The 23,390-nt window shown below is 41.6% G+C and overlaps 1 protein-coding gene across 1 annotated transcript in view; it reads right to left on the bottom strand.

Moving 5' to 3' along the window:
• PTGFR (prostaglandin F receptor) overlaps positions 1 to 23,390 on the bottom strand; it is a 209,421-nt gene that overhangs the window by 90,243 nt on the left and 95,788 nt on the right. Inside the window, exon 2 of the mRNA XM_014580179.4 lies at positions 9,662 to 9,745. The gene's annotated coding sequence lies outside the window, so the exon portion shown is untranslated. The remainder of the gene's footprint in view (positions 1 to 9,661; positions 9,746 to 23,390) is intronic.

Here is a 23,390-nt window from a genome sequence, read left to right as displayed (position 1 = left end):
GCTATATCTATAATACAGAGTGTTTTCAGAAAAAGGGCAGTTTTTCCAAAAAAAACTTCAATTACATCCACACTGCAATCGCCTTTTCAGAAGAAAAAAAAAATTGAAAGAATGGAGGGGTTTTTCCGACATTGGTAAACCCCTTTCTACAAGGAAGAAGCCTTTTTCCAAAAGAGTTCTTTCTCCATTCTGCCCATTGTAATCACAGCTTACATGCAAGATAGCATCCACACTGAATGGATGCTATCTGTCAAAAAAGCAGATCACTTTTTCGATGCGCTTTGGCAGTGTGGACGCTTTCTTTCAGAAGATCTCTTCCGGGAAAGCTTCTTCCGAAAGAAGCCTGCAGTCTAGACGTAGCCTGAGATACAAACAAGAAATCCCCTCCCTACTCCAAAAAAATCCCCCCATGAATTTTCACAGCATCTCTGCACAGTGCACTACCACACTTTACATGGTTTAATAAGCTTAAATAAGTTAAGAAGGGAGAAGGGAAAAGAAGATTTGATATAGTGGCCTGTATCTCTGTGAAAGAATAAACACTCTGTACTCCCTGTCAAGCTGAGATGTTATTATAGTGTGTCTTGTTTAAAGAATAGAAACCAGGCCTCCAATTAATTTTAATTCTGCAATAGGACAAGAGGAGTTTTTCATATGGAATTAATCCTTTAATGTTAAAGTTATTTTCTAATTTCATGGCTCCTTTAAATAAAATAAATACCAGTGGCCAGAGTTTTAAGGTGTTTGGACCCACATCCTCAAGCCCCATCACTGCTGCCAAGAACTCCATTAAAATCAAAGGAAAGGTAGGACCTAAATAACTTTAAGGATATGGTTCACAGGCACCAGAAACATAGGTGTCTAGTGGGTTTTTTTTTAAAAAGGATGGATCCAACTAGGTGCTTATCTACATTTTTAGAATCTAATTACCTTAAAAATCTACTTCCATCACTTATTTCCAGCACCAGATCTATTTGCTATAATCAGATTAACTGGCAAATGAGTGATCTGCCAGCCAAATTCCTTTCCCCACAGTTAGTTTTGGGACTTGTAGACTAGACCATTTACAAGAAGGTCAACATAATCAGCACTGCATGGAGCTATGTGTTAGAACAACAACAATCATTCAGAAATCAGCATCTTATTCTCCTTCTTCCAGTAGCTAACTCCATTCTATGATTGTGGACTGAGAGAAGGTAAACCCCTACTTTGAAATGTTATACATATGAGCATTATCTTTAGAATGAAACCTCCAGAAATAGATTTTCCCTGTGGAAAATTTTCCCAAGCGGAATCTGAGATGCTTGCAAGGAGAAAATGTTTGCTGCAACTCATGATACTAGAAGTTCTTTGTTTTATTTTGAATGTGTCACTTGAATTAGGAAAACTAACTTAAAGCTATAGAAATATCTTAATGGGTTTCCACTAGAGCTGTTTATTTTAACTCAAAAATTAATTGTAATTAAATGGACTGTTAAACAATAGAATACCAAATGAAATGTATTTAATATTTGTGGATGTTGTTCTGCACTTTCAAACATATTGATTTCTATTACAACACAGAATACAAAAAGTGTACAGTCATCTGAAAGTGTGGTGTTCACACAGCACTTTTGTAGCCAGCATTGCAAGGTATTTATATGCCAGATATGTTAAACATTCATATGCCCCTTCATGCTTTGGCCACCATTCCAAACATGCTTCCATGATAATACTTGTAAAAAATGCAATAAATTAAATTTGTGTATGTATCCACATTCTGCCATGTATTCCATGTTATAGCAGTCTTAGTTGATGACCTAGCATATGTTGCTCATTTTAAGAGCACTTTTACTGCAGATTTGACAAAAAGCAAAGTAGGTACCAATATGAGATTTCTAAAAATAGCTATAGCACTCGAGCCAAGATTTAAGAATCTGAAATGCCATCCAATATCTGAGAAGGATGAAGTGTGTAGCATGCTTTCAGAAGTCTTAAAAGAGCAACAGTCCAATGAGAAAACAGAATCCAAACCACCAAAAAAAAATCAACCTTCTGTTGGTGACATCTGACTCAGATGATGAAAATGAACACGTGTCAATCCGCTCTGTTTTGGATCATTATTGAGCAGAACCCATCATCAGAATGGACAAATGTCCTCTGGAACAGTGGTTGTAGCATGAAGGGACACATGAAATGTTAACACTTCCGGCATTTAATGCCAACTGCAACAGTGTCATATGAATGAAAGTACTCACTTTTAGGTGACATTGTAAAGAAGAAGCAAACAGCATTGTCTCCTGCAAAATTGTAACCAAACTTGTTTGTCTCAGTAGATAGAACAAGAAATAAGGCCAAATGGACTTGCAGGCTCAAAGGGTGTGTCTAAACTACACCCCTCTGCTGACAGAAGGATGTAGATTAGGCACAACGCTATTGCAAATGAAGCAGGGATTTAAAATATCCCGCGCTTCATTTGAATAGAAATGGCCACCACTTTTTGCTGATGCTGCACTTTGCAAAAAGCGGCAGTCTAGACAGGGTTCAGTCGACAAGGAAAGCCTTTTCCGACCAATCCCTTATGCCTTGTGAAACTGCCTTCTATAAATAAAAGTCAGTCTTACTCATTACATTTGTTTGATCCTGAACCTTTTGAAACCTCAGGGCCTCAACCAAGTTATGACAAAAATATCAGGCAGTGCATGATATTTGCCAGTACAAGAAATCTGTCCCATTTTGGGTGGATTTTTTGTGAATGGTTTTATTGTTGTTTTATTTTCCTCTAAACTTAATTCTGTAATAAAACCATAATGATGAATCTGGGATCTTAATTATCTCCATGGCAACTGACAGAGGTCATTGATAAAAATTCTGACAAAAACCTGAAAGAAAACTTTGCTTCAGAACAAATATAAAAAGTAGAATGGAAGAAAATAATTAATTTTGTACAATTGTGTCAAGTTGGTTCCAATATGATATTCCTTCTTTAAATCAAACATGTGACTCTGGGCTCACTTTCCAGTCTCCTAGGCTGTGTCCAGACTCCATGCCTCCGTCGACGGAGGCATGTAGATTAGCCAGATCGGAAGAGGGAAATGAAGCTGCGATTAAAATAATCGCGGCTTCATTTAAATTTAAATGGCTGCCCCGATCTGCCGATCAGCTGTTTGTCGGCAGATCGGGAGAGTCTGGACGCGATGCCCCGACAAAGAAGCCTTTCTTCATCGACACAGGTAAGCCTCGTGAAACCAGGTTCACCTGTGTCGATGAAGAAAGGCTTCTTTGTCGGGGCATCGCGTCCAGACTCTCCCGATCTGCCGACAAACAGCTGATCGGCAGATCGGGGCAGCTATTTAAATTTAAATGAAGCCGCGATTATTTTAATCGCGGCTTCATTTCCCTCTTCCGATCTGGCTAATCTACATGCCTCCGTCGACGGAGGCATGGAGTCTGGACACAGCCCTAGAGAAATCTAGTTCTCTTAACATTTGATGGCTTATCACTTATGTCTCCTTTTTTTGCTATTCCAGTCCCTGCCATGGAAACATTTGGGGTGGAGCCAAAGACACAACTTAGGTAGGAGAGGGAGAGAAATTGAGATAGACAGGAGAGTAGCTACAATGAGTTTTGGCAATTCTGGGCTGGAGAGCAATCCACAGGTATCTTAGCTGAGTCTTTCTTAAATTAAGAGTAGTTTCTGGCCTATTCTAATTTAGGGTAAGGACTGCAACAGCTTCTCAAACAACCCACAATCTGAGAGGTAAAAAGGGGCTTAAGATCTCTCTCATAAGAGTCACAGCACAGAATGACTCCATATCTTTCAAAGGTGTATTTGGTGCTAATGCAGTGAACTTCTGAGGTATTTTTAAGAGGACTCATTTTACCACTAATACTCTGGGAAAGTGTTTCTAACATAAGCATTTCATAAACAACATTCCACTTATGCTGTACTGATGAAATGCCAGTTTTATATTTTTAAGCACTGTGTATGAATATTATAATCTCTAGAGAACAGTAAATCAGACAGAATTGGCTAAACAGCGTTTGTTTTACTGATGTTTTATAAAGAGTATTGTGCTCTGGTTATGAAGCTACTGCTGCTGACTAAGAGTCAGATCCTGTCACTTTTCCACAAGTCCAGTAGAGCCTAACTTCACAAGTAGTGCCATTACCTCCAAAAGGTACGATTCAATATGAGTAAGGGTGACAGAATCTGGCCTTCTCCAACCATCCTCTAAGTAATCTCTCTGGCTGTGCATGTGATTCCTGACTAGCTTTTCAGACCATGCTTCAAGGTAGAGTGAAAAAAAATGCTCAGTGGTTATAATTTTTCAAATAACTCAATTTCAAGAATAAAATCCACTCCCAAGTCCCTTATCTTATGATAACAGAGTCACATTTGAGCACATAAATTGGCTGCTGCTCTGCATAATGTGGTATTAGGTACACTAGTGCAAATGGAGTGCAAAAGTGAACAGTGTGATGTGGTAGTATTTTATACCCACTTGGCCCTCGTTATACACTGTTGTAACTGACTAACAGGACAAGTGAATAGAAAATCAGGTCCAAAATAACTGTCAGCTTAGAAGACACCTGTTGTTATTTTTTTAGACAGAGCTATATGAAAATGTCAAGTGGTTTGCAAAAGGTTCTTATTTTTTTCTCCTCATAAGCAACTTGCATGAGTACAACGACCCTGATGTCTACCGTCTGGATTTGTACAAACCCATTTTCTTACATTTCATTGTGAACCTATATGCAAGGTTTGGTTTTCTTGGGCCTGCCTTTGTTTATGCTAATTCACCAGTTAACATAGGGTTGACTCAGCCAATCTGTGACATAGAATATATATATACTAGCTACCCTAGAACTTTCAGCCTTAGACTTGTCTATGTAGACTTCTAAATATGCTGCAAATAGCCTGTTTAAAAAGTTAAATATATCTTGAGGAACAACATGTCTCAAAAAAAAAATCAACAAATGTAGACATTCAAATTCCAAGGCTGATTTTGAATACGCACATGTGACTCAAGTCAAATATATCACACACATTTTCCAATACCCCGAAAAGCATTCAACTTTAAATGTTTTTAAAACAGATTTGCAAATGCAAAATGTGGGACCAGTTGTTTGCATACACTCAATATAAATGGACATGCAAAGAGGGTGACTGCACATTTCAGTAGCTAGGTGTGTATACAACTAACTATTTTTGTACACAGTTGTGGTTATTGCATTTGCATGGAAACACCGTCCTCAGTTTTAATTGAAAACCAGTGAAAGAATAACTTGTTCTTAAAAGTTGGTGATGAAAAGGAGAGATATTGGTTATGGAACACTTGCAAATTCAATCTCAAAATTAAAAATAATGTGTGTGACCATTCTTGGAAATGAATGTGTGCAAATTCAATCTCAAAATTAAAAATAATGTGAATGACTATTCTTGGAAATAAATGTGACTTGGCAAGTCTGATACTCATAATAGTAAAGCAAAACAGACTTCAGCCAGACTCAGCTTTACATCAAGAACCATTTGTTCTGTATGTCCACTGACAAAATTTCAACATAAGAATTACATTAGACTCAAACAATTTATACCATATATGAACAACTTGCATTCTAGGCTTAAAATTTTCCATGTTTAGTCAGATCATATCCAATTTGGGGTATCTCCAAGGATATATTGCCATAAGGGTGTTTTTCCTCCCCTGGAGGAAAGCATAATCTAAGCCAAGCAGCAGTTTTACCCACTCAGAAAGATAACGTCCCCATGGCAGCTATATCAAAGGTTCACAATTAAATGTATTAAGGCCAAAATCCTCTAAGTTAGGGTATGTCTACACTACCACCCTAGTTCGAACTAGGGTGGCAATTAGGCAACCGGAGTTGCAAATGAAGCCCGGGATTTGAATTTCCCAGGCTTCATTTGCATAAAGCTGGGCACCGCCATTTTTAAATGTCCGCTAGCACGGACTCCGTGCCGCGCGGCTACACGCGGCACGGAGTCCGCACTAGCGGACATTTAAAAATGGCAGCGCCCGGCTTTATGCAAATGAAGCCCGGGAAATTCAAATCCCGGGCTTCATTTGCAAGTCCAGTTGCCTACATTGCCACCCTAGTTCGAACTAGGGTGGTAGTGTAGACGTACCCATATATAGGCACCTACATTATGAAGTTGTCATTGTACATTCTGAGTGACATCCCCTATGCCTCATTCCACCTTTAAATCTCTTTGACCAGCATGTGTTTGTATATCGCTATTCTTCATTTGTGTGTCCCCCTTTGCTCTTCGCCCACCTCCCCATCTGAGAAGTAGGTACCCAAATATATTTGAAGATCTATCCTTTAATGTATTTGTAACTGTCAATGCAATGTATGGAAATAATGTGTCATGTGACAGCTTTCTGGGAAATCTCTAAAGCACTTCAGATTCAAGTGGGCAATAAAACACCAAACTAGGTGAATGTTTGCCATTTTGTTAAAGTTTTGCACTACTCTAGAAAAAAAATTGTTTCTGCTGTGGATGCCAGGAGATAGTCTCATGCTCTGAGTTAATAGAATTTGTGACAGCTTTAGAAAAATGACATTTTAAAACATGGTAGGAAATATTGAAAGATCCTTTTGGATCTCTCACAGACTGTGAAGAAAACACTTACCCCTGAATACAGATAAAATGGATTTAAAGAAAATAAGAACCAACTCAAACCATTTCCCAAAATTCCTGGTTCTAGCCCAGATCTACATGCCAAAATCCCATAGGGAAGATCATAAACATGATATTTCTGGCTACCAGATGTCAGTAAGGGTGGCACCAAGAAAACCTGTTATCACAACATTTCCAAATTTGTACATAGTTCAAGTAAGGTTCTGAAAAAACATTTAAAGATATGGTGTTTATTTGAATCCCCAAAACTTTATGGTTCACCCACCACTTTGTTGCAAGTAGAGCTAAATGAAAAACTGCATTTCAGTTCTGTGGCAGATTCCACTATTTGGGTTACAAGTAAGTCTCCAAACTGACTTTATCAAAGAAAGGCAATAATTTTGCAGACTGTATGTTCTTCAGATATCACTGAAACTCATGTGTGTGTCTCACACACCTGCAGAAGGGCCAAAACTTTGTGTTCTTTGCACACTTAGGGTACGTCTAGACTACACAGTTTTTCCGGGATACCAGAGGTATCCCAGAAAAGCTCTGCCATGTCCACGAAATGCATCCGCTTTTCTGAAAAGAAAGTCAGAAAAGCGGACACGTTTTGTCAGCATCCCTGTAAACCTTGTTTCACAAAGAAGAAGGGATGTTCCAAAAGAGGGTTTTTTTCTGACATCTGTCCCATGTACATAGGCCAAGGTTCGCAATTTGTAGTGTAGACATAGCCTCAGTGTTCCCACAGACTTCAATGAGAGTTTTAAGAATGCCAGGGATACATACACAAAAGAGAAGCTATTTTGTGAGAGGGAAGCAATTCTGAGTAAGATAAAAATTATCACAACTACTATGCATTTCAACTACTATTAGTCTTCACAAGAGTTTGCTGTTGGTCTAAAAAGTTAAAATTAATTAACAAAATATAACACTATCTTCCAGAATGAAAAACTGCAAAGTAGTAAAACCCAGTCAAAGACAGGCAAACTCTGACAAACAAGCATGCAGACATGACCTGCTATTCATTCACTAAACAGGAATGATTTTCTTTCCTCGATGCATTCAACTAATTTTTTAGACTGAATAAGGAATAACTCATACACTCAGAGTAGCAACGGGGGAGAACAGAATCTAGTTTCTGTATCTTAAAAACTTGAAATAATGAATAAGACAGAATTGCTGTGGAAGGAACCTAACTATCTCAGTAGAAGCATTTTAAAGTGAACAAAGAAAGAAGAGAGAAAACAGGAATCTCCAGTCTTGCCAAAGTATTCAATACTAAAGAGTGACTGTCACACACACTAGGGAGGAACCTGATATAATAGTATATCTACTGCGTCTTTATGATGGTATAAGAGCATTTAAGTAACAATAGATCTGCTAGTTGCTATGATCCAATATCCTGCAAGTAGTTTTATTTTGTTTTTGAAACACTTTCCATTCAAGTAGATTGATGCTCATGATTACAGTTTGCACAAAATGCAAATAAGAAACTTATACTTCAAGAACATTAACTCTTACTCTGCAGCAGCCCACAGAGTCATTCTTTTAAGTACAAATGTTCCAAACCAACTATGTCTCAAAATAGTAGCACTTTGAATGTGACTTATGGAGCTCACTGGTAAATACTAGACATTAAATTTTGCTCCAATGGGCAAGCACCTATATTAGGCAGCGATTAAGTGATTGCTTTTTCTTAAGTAGCAATCTCCAGTCAACCCTAGCTCACATCTAAAGTTTAGTCAAAGGTAGCTTACATATTACCAAGATAAGCGAGCAATTAAAAAAAATTTCACTCCAAGCATGTTGGAGACTCTGCTCAACTGAACAGTGGGAGTGTGATTTCCATTCCATGGGCCAGAGTCTTCCTGTGTGTCATGGGGAAAGGGATAACCAAATGCCCACTGAAGTCAAAAGCAGTACTGACTTCAGTGAGCACCAAATCAGGCCTATAAGGAAATGACAGATCCTCATTACTTCAGAGGTTGATTGATTGTATTTGATGGTCCTGGCCACAATCCCCCTCTCGCTGATGTCAGTGGGAATTTCATCATCCACTTAAATTTGAAAATTTTGAATCAGAGTGCTTCCATTTCTCTGTCTGTAAATTCAGGATAACCATACCTGTGTAACCACTACCCAGGAGAGTCACGGGGATGATATATCATTGATGTTAGTAAAGCGCTTGGAAGAGAAGACCAAAATATTATTATTATAATGTCAGATACCTAGAGAGTTTTAGTAAAATTCTGAAGGAGCTTTGGGGGCAAATTTTGTCTTAGAGATATACAAGGGAATTGCTGGTGTTCTGAAAGAATCTCTCTAGTTTTCTTATATTGTCATTTACTTTTTGGGGGTAATCCTTTTCCACTGTTTCACTATAAAATGTGTAAGACAGGTGAAAAGATTAGGGAGAATAATGACTTTTTTGGAACTAATAGAACTAATTTCCACTGGGAAAAAATTAATTCACACAGCAAAGGAAAAATCCATATTTCAAAGGACTATTAAAAGTGGAATTAAAAAATGTGCTTACATTGCTATAGAAAAGCTAAGAATCATCATCATTAAAGACATTTTGCAAAGTATGTTGTTGAAGCACATGTGCTCTGTTGAACTCCTTTCTTTATAACTAACTGCATGTGAGCAAGTTAATTGGTTTCATTTCTAATAAACTATGACATTTATAAGCAAAAGCCCAGATTCAGCAAAAATATCCATCTGGATCCCATGTCGTGCAAGGCTGAGGTTGGATTTCCACAGCACAGCACAGAAGCCAAAGTGATTTGATTTCTGAATTGGCCATGAAATTACATTTGCTTTTATTTACTACTGTCAGCCTGTAATAAATGGAGAGAAACCAAAAAGTGTTAAATGATAAAGTGCAATTATTTTAAAACTATATTTTATTACATGGAACCTGATCCTGTAATCTCTCTGGCAATAACTTCTTGTGTGACCTGAGGCAAATGACTTTCACTTCTGAGTGTCTTTAATGTGCAAGTGCTTAGATATGATGGCAACATAAAAACTCACCAGACAGATGGCCTTCTGAGTAGTGCAATTAACTTCAATGGGAATATTCACATGGCTTAGCACTGCCAGGATCAGGCCTGTGTACTGTAGAAGAGGCACATGTCAGACAATTATGCAGTACAAGCAAGCACTAAGTACAATGTGCTGTAGTAAACTGCACCATTATGTAATCATTCTCTGAGGCTTATATAATGACTACACAATACATGGACAATAAAAGTTATACAATTTTTAAACAAATAGTTATTGCAGACTGCATTGTCCCATTACTATTTTAAAGCTCTCCCAATAAAAAGAACTAAAGCACTTGTTAATATCACCACCTGCACTGACTGTCAAATCAAAAAGAAATCACGGAATCACATACAGGAAATTTAAGTACTAGACAAAATATCTGGGATTTATTGATTCAACTTGCATGGATAAGGAATAATCTGCATCACTAAAACAATAGTCTGCTATATTACATTAGTAATTTAACTAAAACAAAACAGCAATGGGCTTAACTAATTTATTCCACCCCTAAATTCCAGAAGACAAGCAAAATAGTTTACAGATGATGGAGGTATGAAGGTCTGGCTATGAATCATCTGACTAGCATCTTAAATCATCTTTATTGTGAACAAAACAATATTATTTATTTATTGTAAATCACTGTAGCGTCTGTGTGCCATACACAGTCAATACAGTGATATATGCTATGAACAGAACAGCAGACTGCAGTCTTGAGGCTATGTTAGATGGTTGAGCATCAGTACCATTTTGTGGCTGTGGGCACAGCTGTTGAAGTTTATCTTTGATGACTTTAATGATAAGAAAAATCGTTTGGCGTAATTGGCTATAACACCAGCCTTGCAGACAACCAGAAATAAAGCCGTTTGGCCAAATAATAAGTATTTGTATTGGTAATATGACCCTAACTACAGCCATGTGATCAGAGGGAGCATCGGATTTTTTCAGCTGCCATTTTAATAAACCTTCTCATATTCTGTTGCCGTTTCTCTATTTTAATACTTTAATATCATTTGGGGCTTTGATTGACAGTTTATGGCTGTGAAGCTTTAACCATAAAATCCAGTTTATTCCTTTTATCCTTTCATATGATTGTACTTGGGGCAGTTAGAGCGCTGCTCTTTTTTCTGTTCTAAAAGAGCCTTCTGATTTTATTTTGCCAGTTTCTCTCCCCTAAAACTAACAAAGAAACCCATTTTGAGAACATTTTATATTTTCAAAATGCATAGTAGAACATGAGTCTAGTTCAAGAAGTTTTTCTAAATGAACAATGTAAACCCTCTCTTTCTGCAGCACTATAAAGACTAACAAGATGGTTTATTAGGTGATGAGCTTTCGTGGGCCAGACCCACTTCCTCAGATCAAATTGTGGAAGAAAATTGGCACAACCATATATACCAAAGGGATATAAACAAAAAAAAGTGAACCCATATAAAATAGACAAATCAGATTTTAGAACAGAGGGGGAATGAGAGGGGGAGATTAATGTCTATGAGGTAATGATAATAGAGGTGATAATTGGGGAAGCTATCTTTGTAATGGGCGAGAATTAGCATCTTTGTTAAGCCCCATTCGTAAAGTGTCACATTTAAGCATGAATGACAGTTCAGAGGCTTCTCTTTGAAGTCTTGTATTAAAGCTCTTTGAAGCAGGATGCAGGTAGTAAGGTCACTGAGACAATGCCCAGGCTGGTTGAAATAGCAAGAAACTGTTTTTTCTTTGTGAAATTGTCTGATGTCTGTTTTGTGTGCATTGATTCTTTGGCGAAGTATCTGAGAAGTTTGTGCAATATACATAGCAGATGGACACTGTTGGCACATGATGGCATAAATTATATTTCTGGATGAGCAGGAATATGTGTTCTTGATCTTATAACTGGTTAGATCCAATGATGGTGTCAGCAGAGTAAATATGTGGACAAAGCTGGCAACAGGGTTTGTTGCAAGGGTAAGTTCCAGGGTTGGTATTAGTGTGGTATGTCCTGAGGTTAGGTATATTTTGGGGTTTTTGACTAGCCCAGAAAATTGTATTTCACTCTAGTCACCCTTCTTTTACACAAACCTTGAACCATACTCTTTTTACCCCTTTGAATTGTTTCATATCATTAATAACCTAGACTATCACTGACTCTTTGGCTGTGTCTAGACTGGCAAGTTTTTCCACAAAAGCTGCCAGTTTCCGGAAAAACTTGCCAGCTGTCTACACTGGCCGCTTGAATTTCCGCAAGAACACTGACTTCCTACTGTTTGAAATCCGTGCTTCTTGCGGAAATACTATGCTGCTCCTGTTCGGGCAAAAGTCCCTTTCGCGCAAAGCTTTTGCACAAAATGGCCAGTGTAGACAGCTCAGATTTGTTTTGCACAAAAAAGCCCCGATCACGAAAATGGCGATCAGGGCTTTTTTGCACAAAAGCATGTCTAGATGGGCACGGACGCTTTTCCGCAAAAAGTGCTTTTGCGGAAAAGCATCCGTGCCAATCTAGACGCTCTTTTCCGCAAATGCTTTTAACGGAAAACTTTTCCATTAAAAGCATTTGCGGAAAATCATGCCAGTCTAGACGTAGCCTTTAGATCTGAGCACTGATTTCTGAGAAAGGGAAATCTCACCTGGAATACTCCATAAGGATCCTGAAACAGGATTGCAGCAGCCTACGAGGGGGAAGACAGAGGGGCTTGTGTTGGCAGGCAGTTCCATTGGAACCTCTATAGACTAATTCTTATCACAGTTCGGGGTGGCAAGCTATATGGACCCATTTTTGGGGCCAAGTCTCGACACTCAGCACCCTCAATGAGTGGCTGCCCCCTGCAGCAGAGCACTCTTAGGGTACATCTAGGCTACAGGCTTTTGTCGACAGAGGCTTTGTCAACAGATACTGTTAACAAAGCCTTTGTCGACAAAGAGCATCTAGACTACATCCAGTTCCGTTGACAAAGCAAGCCGCTTTGTCGACATGAGAGTGTAGACACAAAGGACAGTGTAGATGCAATAACTCCTTTTGTCAACAGAAGGCATTATTCCTTGTAAAATGAGGTTTACCGCCATCGACAAAACTGCTGCATTCTGTCGACGTTCTGTCTAGACGCAGGTATAGTTTTGTCAACAAAAGTCCATTTTTGTCGACAAAACCCTGTAGTCTAGACACACCCTCTGTCCACTGTCTCCTGGCATCAACTGCCGCCACAGGTCCTACAACTCCCAAGCGTTGGGGCCAGGGCAGGCTAACTCCGACCTTCTGCTTCTGATGGACAGACCCTTCACTTTTCTGGCAGGACCCTCCACCAGCACAGGTGGCCCCTCCACCCTCAGTCACCACTCCTGACCTACAATAGGCCTCACTCCACATCCTTTACCATTGGCCCCCAAGCTTCTGACCAAGCCCCTTCCAAACCCCTCACCCACAGCTCCACCTCAGCCCTCACATTTTTTACATTATTTAAATATATATATCAGCTTACAAGGCAGGTAAAGGGCAGGACTTGTACCCAGTCTGTACACTACCAAAAATTATATAAATTCATCTCCCCTCCCCCAGTCACAACTGTATCCCCTTCTATAGCACACAGGGGAGAGTAGGGCCATAAGCATAGGCCTTATGTGCATTTAGCAAGTGCTTCTGTGCAGATTTTGTACCACTTTTGTGACAATGGTGTTTTTCCACCAATGTAGTTACTGTCTGTGTCCTGGGTAGTGCGACAGGCAGCACAGACATACAATCTTGTCTATCCATTTACATAATGTGAAACCACATGAATTAAGGAAAAGTGACTACATAGTATAAAACATACTTCTTTAGAAGACTACACTGGTGGTAGATCTCTGATTCACAGCTGAACACAGTAGTTGTGGTACTCAGTAATTATTCAGTGCTTAAGATGCTCTCAAGAAACCTGTGTCTGGTTCCAATTGGTTGTGTATAACATGATCTTCACAGTGGTCTGCCCAGACTCTCTGCCTGGGATGCTCAGGTCTTAAAGACACAGTTCACAACATCACTGTAACTCTTCTGCCAGTTGGCTAACAACAGCAAAACAATTCCTGGTTCAATATATCTAGACCCTGTGGCAAATAACCAAACTGGCTTAAGCCCTGTCCAGAAATCTGGGGAAACTAAACACACCCTCATTATGTGCCCTTAACAGCTAGAAACTTTCCCCCACTTGCAAACACTCAGATTGTGCAGAAACAATGAAATCCTTATTAATGGGAAAGGAGACGGTTAAACTTCGGAAACTCAGCAACAGACTATGTGTGCAAATAAAGAGGAAGTGACTTACCTTGGTGCAGTAACAACGGTTCTTTGAGATGTGTGTCCCCATGAGTGCTCCACTGTTGGTGTTGGGTCATCCTGGCACCACTGCTCGGAATTTTCATGAGCAGTATTCAGCTGGACCATGCATGCGCAGCACATGCCTCGCACCGTTTGCGCCTTTTTGATCTCTCATGCGGTCTGGCTATCACCAGTTCCTCAAGTCTACCCCAGTATCTGAAAGATATAATGGTAGAATCCGGAGTGGGGAGAAGGGCGGGTAGTGGATCGCCCATGGGGACACACATCTTGAAGAACTGTTGTTAGTGCACCAAGGTGAGTAACTTCCTCTTCTTCAAGTGATATCCCCATTGTTGGTGTTAGTGAGTGTGTAACAGTACTCACGGGTCAGTGGAAGGTGGGCCTCAGATTCATGATTTGATGACAGTCAATAAGACAGTGAAGACCACAACAGTGTCTTTTGCTTGAGTCTGTGAGATAGTGCAGTGTTTCATAAAGGTGTCGCTGGTGGACCACGTAGCCACCCCGCATATCTTTTAGGGGAACCCCACGGAGAAAGGCTGTGGATGTTGCCATCGCTCTTGTCAAATGTGCCCTAGGTATCTGAGGAAGTGATTTATTCCTTAAAGTATAGCATTGTGTAATGCAGGAGACTATAAGTTTGGAAATACACTGTGATAACAGTGGGTGCCCCTTAGTACGCTCCATTGTAGAAATGAATAAACAGTCAGATTTACAGAAAGATCTAGTTCTGTCTACATAGAATGCAAGGGCCCTGCATACGTCTAGCAAATGAAACATCGCTTCTCTTGTCATTAGATGTGGTTGAGGGTAGAAGGCAGGAAATATGATTGGTTCATTTATATGAAAGTCCGAACATACTTTAGGAATGAAAGAAGGATGGGGACATAGTATCACACCGTCTCTATTGAAAATGTTATATGGTGGAACTGCCATTAAGGCTGCTAGTTCACTCACTCTTTGGGCAGAAGTAAATGCCAATAGAAAGACTACCTTTGGTGACATTGACAGTGAACAGGTAGCTAGGGGTTCAAAGGGGGCATGAGTAAAAGTGTCCAACACCATTTCCAAATACCACAATGGTAGAAGTAGCCTTCATCGGGGTAGAGGTTGACAAGACCTTTTATGAACCTTCTTGTGATGGGGTGTGCAAAGACTGAAACCCCTTCCATCAGTTGATGAAAGGCAATAATAACCGACAAATGTACTTTTAAGGATGCAAGAGCCAATCCAGCACCTTTAAGGGACAAGATATAGTCTAAAATTTTGTGTAAAGGTACTGTGCCTGGGTCCAAATTTTTCCTAAAACACCAGGAGAGGAACCTATGCCATTTCTGTAGGTGAGTGGATTGGGTAGATTGTAGTTCCTCCTGGTACAGCCAAGTAAAAGAGGTTATTTTGCACAGTAGAAAACAATGTTCAGACCAAAAATGAACATAGGATATGTGGTGGGGTGAGGGTAAGGTTCCTATGTTCTGAGATAAGAGATAGTGCAGAATTGGAAAGGAATAAGGAGGCTGAGGAGATGTCAGATACAGATAAGGGAACAATATCTGTTGTAGCCAAGATGCTGCTGTGAAAATCACTGTCGCTTTATCTCTCGACTTTCTCCAGCACCCTAGGAATGAGTGGAGTAGTGGGGAAATGCATACAGGAGGGGGCCCTCCCAACTGAGGAGAAAGGCATCCCCTACAGATCCCGGACAGATGACTGCTCTTGAACAGTAATGAGGACATTTCTTGTTTTTGTAAGAAGCAAAAAGGTCTGTTTTCAGAAAACCCCATCACTGAAAGATGGATTGGAGAGCTCGAGGATGCAGTTCCCATTTGTAGTCTGGGGCAAAGTGTCTGCTGAGTGCATCCATTGTTATGTTGTTTACTCCTGGTAAGTATGACGCTACAAGGATGATTCTGTTTCGAATGTACCAGTTCCATAACTGGACTGCTTCGGTGCATAGAATATGAGATTGAGCACCTCCTTGATGATTTATATAGTACATTGTTTTTATGATGTCGGTCAATATTCTGACATATCAGCTACAACCGATCAGTTGGAGGCAGGTGAGTATTGGAACTGTGGGGCTGATGGTCAGGGTAGTAATAAGTTCTTGGATTGCTTGAAACCTTTGTAGCGGTAGATAGGCCCTTGCCGAGACAGAATCTAGTTGAGCACTTATAAACACTAGAGACTGTGTCAGTCATAGAGTTGACTTTTGTGGTTTGAGTATGAGACTCAGATGTTCAAAGGTTTGCCTGGTTGTTGCAGGCGTTGTACCTCTTGTTTGAGTAAGTCTTCATGGGGGAGGTCCCTGAAGAGGGACGGGGAAGGTGGGGAAGTAGGAGGCAGTGTGGTAAAGGGGATGGTGTACCCTGATGTTATAATTTTGAGGACCCAACGGTCTGATGTGATGGCTTTCCAGCAACAACGAAAAGGCCTTAGATGGTGGTGAAAGTCCAAAGCAGAATGTGTTCTCTTGAAAGAGGGGAGATTTTGCAAACCCTCGACCAACAGTCAAATCTTTGCTTGTTGGCCTTGTTATGGGTACTATGAGCATTCTGTCGGCACCTCCTTTGAGGGCATTGTTTGGTCTTTGAGTAATCAAAGCCACATTGCTGATATCTAGAGTACAAAAACTCCTAGTGTTTTTATACGATGTGTACCGTTTGCAGTGGTACAGTGGTGTGTACATACCCAGCATGTGCAAAGTTGTTTGAGTCTTTGCTCGAATGTAGAATAGCTGTTTTCTCTGTGAATAGCTGTTGTTTATCAAAAGGGAGGTCCTCCACTTTCACTTGTGATTCAGAGGGACCCCGGCAGATTATAGTCAGGAAGCTTTCCTCATAACTACCGATGTTGTGGTAGCTTGGGCCGCCATATCAGCTACATCCAACGCTATCTGGAGTGCTGTTCTGGAGGAAGTGTAACCCCTCTTGAACAATAGATTTTAATACGGGCCTCTTTGAGTCCAGCAGATGCTCTGTGAGGGTGGTAAGTTTCGTACAATTATCGAAATTGTAATGAGACAGTAGTGCTGCATAGTTGGCTATATGTAAAAGTAGAGTGGATAAAGAGTAAAGCTGTCTGCCAAACAAGTCCATGCACTTATTGTCTTTCTCCGTAGTGGTATATGTGGAAGTTTGGACCTTTGCTGGGCAGCGTCAACAATTAATGAGTTCGGCTGTGAATGAGTAAATAAAAAGTTGGCCCCTTTTGGAGGGACAAAATACCTCTTGTCAGCCCATTTGTTAGTTGATGGTACTGAGGCTGGGGTCTGCCGTATCTCATCAGCAGATTCCATTATGGCCTTGTCTATGGGTATTGCTATTTTTCCCCATTTCAAGGGCTGAAGGTTTTTGAGAAGTCAGTGTTGTTTCTTCGGTACCTCAGTTAGCACGATGTCTTGGGATGCAGCCACTCTCTTTAAAATTCCTGAAATAGTTTCAGGTCATCTGGAGGAGATTGGTCACCAGGTATAACCACCTCATCGGGAGACGATGAGAACTGGTCCATGGGCGAGACATCTGGTGGGTGTTCCTCCATATACGATAGTTGACCCTTTTCTGTTTTAAATGATGACTTCTGGTGTGACTGCTAGCTGTTGTCTCTGCAAAGGTTGATGAGAAACTGTAGGGGCATGAGAAATTGGATGACTATGGCAACAGGGGAAACCATAATCAGAGTAATGATGCTAGGCTAAGGCATGACGAGGATAATGTCAATAGTATGTGGGGCTGTGTCTCCTATAGTCAGCTCGCACCAGGGAAGCATATTTAGATGAGTGTCCAGTCCTGTAGTACGTATGATGATGTACGAGTAGGTGTGGCAACCCTCTCGAAGAAGGAGGAGGTGAATGAACAACAAATCCTCTATGGGGGGAGGGTGACAAATTATACCTATAGTAGTGGTGTCTAGCTTGGTCCCGTAAGGTCCTACCCCTGTCATCCCTTGTTAGATAAGGTGAATGCAGAAAAGATGGTGGTGAGAAACAGTGATGGAGAGAACTTCAACAGTGAGATCAGACCTCTGAGTTGCTTTTCTTGGTGTCGAGGGTCTGGCTGATGCGTACGGTGACAATATTGCCCATGCATAGAAATGAGGAGATGACGGTGCCGTAGCCATCATTGTCAGTGCTGATGTAATAGTCAGGTGTATGTGTGGCATCGATACAGAAGGTGCCAGTGTTGTTGGTACCATGAAGACCAGTGCGGTCACTGGCGGTGCCAAGCAACAGACCTTTACGACCATTGATGGCACCGATGAAGACTTCTTCTGGGATTTTGGCTCTGAAGCCGATTATGTCTGGTTGTGATGATACCAGACTTGCCAGGTTTATCACCCATACTTATTCTGGCCGATAGTAGGCTGGTGGAGGTTTGGTGAAGCTCTTTTTCAAGCCAAAGCCAGCTGTGGAGAAACAGCTTTCCTTTTCTCAGCCCTAGGAGACCACGGACTTGAGACTGGCTGTGATAGCTCCACAGGTTGTAATGCCTTGTCAAAAAGGATAATTTTTAGCCTCATTTCTCTGTCATTACTTGCTCTAACAGTAAGTTTGGAACAATGGACACATTTTTGAGGCAAGTGTGCCTCGCCAAGGCACTTAATACATTCAGCATGGATGTCCGATGCAGGCATCACGTCACGACATGTGACGCACTTCTTAAAACTGGAAGAGCCCAGCATAGCTACTACTCTACAACTAATATAAGGAAACTTTTTTTTAAAACAACTAACTAGTAACTAGAAATATTCTATCTATAACTATAAGTAACTATAAACAACTATAAACACTAATTCAAGATTCTTTTGACTCCTGAAAGAATTCTGCTAGGAGAGAAGGTTTGCTCCGTCTGCAACCGTGGGTGGCAAAGGAGGAACTGGCGAAAGCTGGACCACGCAAGTGATCAAAAGGGCACGAACGGCATGAGGCACGTGCCACACATGCACAGTCTGGCTGACTACTGCTCATGAAAACTCCGAGCTGCAGCACCAGGACGACCTGACACCAACAGTGGAGCACCCACAGGGATATCACTCAAAGAAGAACACTAAAATACCACCCCGTCTCCCATCAATTTTATCACTGATCCATATAAACCCCTTCCCACTCACCATGTCCCAGAGATAACAGTCCTTGGGCTGTACTATTTCATCCATCCTCACCAAACCCCACTCATCGTTAAGATCTGCAAGTTGCCATTGGCACGTTCCAAAAGATTAACTAGTGTGGTCCTACCTGTAAATCCCACCACTTTAACCCAAGGTAGTGATTCAGGTTTATTAAGTTGTAAGGCAGGTAGAGCCTCACCTGAGTCCATTTACTTTTGCTACCATTGTGTGCATCTTCTCCTGCTACAGAAAGGGAGCCAAAAACATTTAAGAGCTTTGAACAAAAGAAACTTTGGTCCTTGAAGAGAAACCCCTTTTATAATAGCACGAAGGCCACTGGTTTTCTCCACAAGCTTTTCAGTGAGTCTATAAATCCCAAAATCCAAGTTAATTTCTAGTTCTGGTAACTCCCCCACCTGTCACTAGCGGAATGATGGGTATATAGCCTATGCAAGTGAAATTGTCTAGAATAGAATAGCCCTTTTCTCTTTTTCACCAATAGAGGCAAGAGGAAGCTCTTTTGCCACTGGCTAGGGGATTTATCCCATTCTGATCTCTTGAACTGTAAAATATCTCGGATAGAATCCTGGCTCCCATCAAAGTCAATAGCAAAATTCCTATTAATTTCAACAGGGAGAGGATTTATTCTTTCTAGCAATGAAAATCTAATTGTCTTCCCTTATTAACACTTCAGATTATTTTCCTCTGTTCCCCCCCCCTCCCCACACACACACACCCTGGCTACGTCTAGACTGGCATGATTTTCCGCAAACGCTTTTAATGGAAAAGTTTTTCCATTAAAAGCATTTGTGGAAAAGAGCATCTAGATTGGCACAGACGCTTTTCCGCAAAAAAGTGCTTTCGTGGAAAAGCATCCGTGCCAATCTAGACGCGGTTTTGCACAAGAAAACCCAGATCGCCATTTTCGCAATCGGGGCTTTTTTGCGCAAAACAATACCGCGTTGTCTACACTGGCCCTCTTACGCAAAAGCATTTGCACAAGAGGGCTTTTGCCCGAACGGGAGCAGCATACATTTCCACAAGAACATTGACAATCTTACATGAGATCGTCAGTGTTCTTGCGGAAATTCAAGCGGCCAATGTAGACAGCTGGCAAGTTTTTCTGCAAAAGCAAATGCTTTTGTGAAAAAAACTTGCCAGTCTAGACGCAGCCACTAAGTTTGGGTGGAGCAAAAAAACTTATACAGTCTGTGAAAAATCATCATGTGTAATTGCTCTTATTTAAAATAATGCAGTTACATAAATCTACATCATACAACTATTGCATGTGTATATCCATCAAGATAACAAACCTGAGTCTCCTCAGGTAGAAACTGGTGTCACTCATGACCAGTCTTTTATCTGTGCTTACCAACCAAGGGTCTAGCCCAACATTTCAAGATCTATTTTCTATTCAGTTTCAAGTTTAATATAATGAAGGATTTCATTAGCGACACCAAATTATTAAATGTATTATGGGAGGCATTCCTGTGTATATTAAAATATCCTGAGCTTTTAATAACTCGTATATCCTGTTTCCAGGCTTAGGGAAAGAAATTTCCTTCATGTTTTTTTGCTGTCACTTTGGATTATTTATCCTCTGTTTGCCTTAACAGCTGTGTACAACAAATCCACATTTTTGGCAGCTTTAATGTGGTTGTATTATATAAAAGTGACTTTTTAATAGCGCGTAACACTAAAAGGAGAAAGGCCAGTTTTTTCAGCTTTAACGAACGCACTGTAGGAGAACAATCCTATTGCTACATTTCCACATGAATTCAAAACAAGTAGCAAACACTAGGGAGCTGATTAGTATACTTAGCAGCAGTAGTTAAAGCAGTGAATAGATCCTGGGACACACACAAATATTCGTGACCACTACCACATGGATGTGAATGCTCAAATCAAACTTTATGGCCCATATCCTTAGCTGGGATAAGTTGGCATCTTTCTGCTGAAGTCAATGCTCTCCATAGTACAAAGGGTATTCTTGAAAATAACTTCTACTTGAGGAATATAATTTTGTCAATGGGCAAACACAAAAAAACCTGAGATTTTATCATCTGATTCCTTGTTGTTTTTGCATATAACCCTTCTGGCAGGTGGTGTCAGCAGCAACAAGAGCCACAGTCAGTAACTAGGGATTCCTCTTAGTTTGGCCCTTATGTCAAAGCCATAGCCTGGCAGGTGTCAGGCTGGAGTCTCAATCTCTCTCTCTCTAGCTCCCCTGAGCCTGCTCAACACTGCTCTATTGAAGGTGTTTCTCCTTCACTGGAGCCAGTCCTGCACCCTCCCTTGTCAGGATCCAACTGCCCTCTGCTCTACAGAGCACCTCCATATAGCAGAGCTGTCAGCAAATTGCTCTCTGATTGGCTTTTTATAAGCCCTTTTTTAATTGGCCAGGGTTCTGTGCAGGCTCCCTCCAGCTGACCTCCAGCTTCCACACAAATCTGGGAGAACTAAACCCTGAATGAGTCTAGAGAGGCAATATTCCCCATCTCACAAGCACTGTGTGTCTGTATAACAAAAAAAACCTTTTATTAATAGAAGGGGAAAGAATTAATTTGGGGGAAAAAGATCATAGCAATGATTCTAAAGTTTGCAAAACCACACACCTGCCCCATAGTATCTTGACCAGTAATTCTTTGCCTCAGTTTCCTACCTTGTAGTGTGAAAGTCCAGTAGAGTTAAATGCCCTGTAATAGGGTTCGACTCACCACCACAGCACCTCCTGCTGGTCACACTGCAGTCCTCAGTCTTTACATCTGTCACTGTGGTCAACTGCAACCCAAAGTCTCGTCCCTTGCCTCAGGGGCAAGCCACAGTCTATATAGCCACTCTTCTTGGTGGTAAGATATGGCCCCTGTACCTTCTTGGTCATTATGTCAAGGCCATAGCCTGGCAGGTGTCACGCTGAGTCTCTCTCTCTCTCTCTCTCTCTCTCCCCTGAGCCTGCTCAACACTGCTCTATTGGTGGGGCTTCTCCTTCACTGGGAGCCAGTTCTGCACCCTCCCTGGTCAGGACCCAACTGCCCTCTGCTCTAATGAGCACCTCCTTATAGCAGGGCTTGTTGCCTCAGGTCAGCAAAGTCCCAGAGTCCAAGGTTGAGGGCAGATAAGTTCAGCACTGCCAACCATGGGAGCCAGAGTGGCCGAATAATGCCTCGGCTTCAGATCACTGTTGTCACTATCACTTCTGCTGTTAGTCATAACTTCTCACCCCTGTTGCTGCCACCTCTACATTGTTCTCACCACAACACCAACCTCACCTTAGGTCTAAGACTCAGCCCCAAAAGCAGCTCATCAGTAATGTCAGTTCTGGCAATTACTAAAAGACAAGGACTCTCAGGCTACATCTACACTGCAATGTTATTTCAGGATACTGCAGAATCCTGAAATAACTATCCCTCATCTTCACAGCAAGCCCGTTACTTCAGGCTCACTACTTCAACGTCCCTGTAAACCTCGTTCTGCGAGGAGGAAGGGACGTTTCGGAATAGCAGGTTATTTTGAATTTGGCACTGTATAGACAGCACCAAATGACAAAATAAGCTACAGGCAGTCCCCGGGTTACGTACAAGATAGGGACTGTAGGTTTGTTCTTAAGTTGAATCTGTATGTAAGTCGGAACTGGCGTCAGCAGCTGCTGAAACTGATCAGTTTCAACAGCGGCTGAATCTGGACGCCAGTTCTGACTTACATACGGATTCAACTTAAGAAACCCAGGCGTCCCCAAGTCAGCTGCTGCTGAAACTGATCAGCGGCTGATTCCAGGAAGCCCGGGGCAGAGAAACTCTGCCTCAGGCTTCCTGTAGTCAGCGCTGGTCAGTTTCAGCAGCGGCTGACTTGGGGACGCCTGGGGCAGAGCAGCTGGGGTGCTGCTGGGTTGCTCCAGTAGCGCCGCTCCTCGTCGCTACTGGAGCAACCCAGCAGCACCCCAGCTGCTCTGCCCCAGGCATCCTGATTCAGCCACTGCTGAAACTGACCAGCAGCGACTGAATCAGGACGCCTGGAGCAGAGCAGCTGGGGTGCTGCCGGGTTGGTACAGTAGCGCCGAGGAGTGGCACTGCGGGACCAACCCGGCAGCGCCCCAGCTGCTCTACCCTAGGCATAGGCAAGAAAAGCCTCGTCTGCTGGGAAGGAGAGGGGAGGGAAGAGGAGGAGAGGGGAGGGGAGGGGGGGCACTAGCTGCACCCCCCCCCCAGCAGACCAGGGAGACGCGGGTGGCGGGACCACCCGCGTCCTCCACGGCTTTGCTCCATCTCCCTGGTCTGCTGACCAGGGAGACGGGGAGCAAAGCCTTGGAGCACGCCCGCAGCGGGC

This window comes from Pelodiscus sinensis, chromosome 9, assembly GCF_052426305.1.
Source record: "Pelodiscus sinensis isolate ZL-2025 chromosome 9, ASM5242630v1, whole genome shotgun sequence".
Taxonomy (NCBI): Eukaryota; Metazoa; Chordata; order Testudines; family Trionychidae; genus Pelodiscus; species Pelodiscus sinensis.
This window is presented reverse-complemented; position numbering and strand designations above follow the sequence as displayed.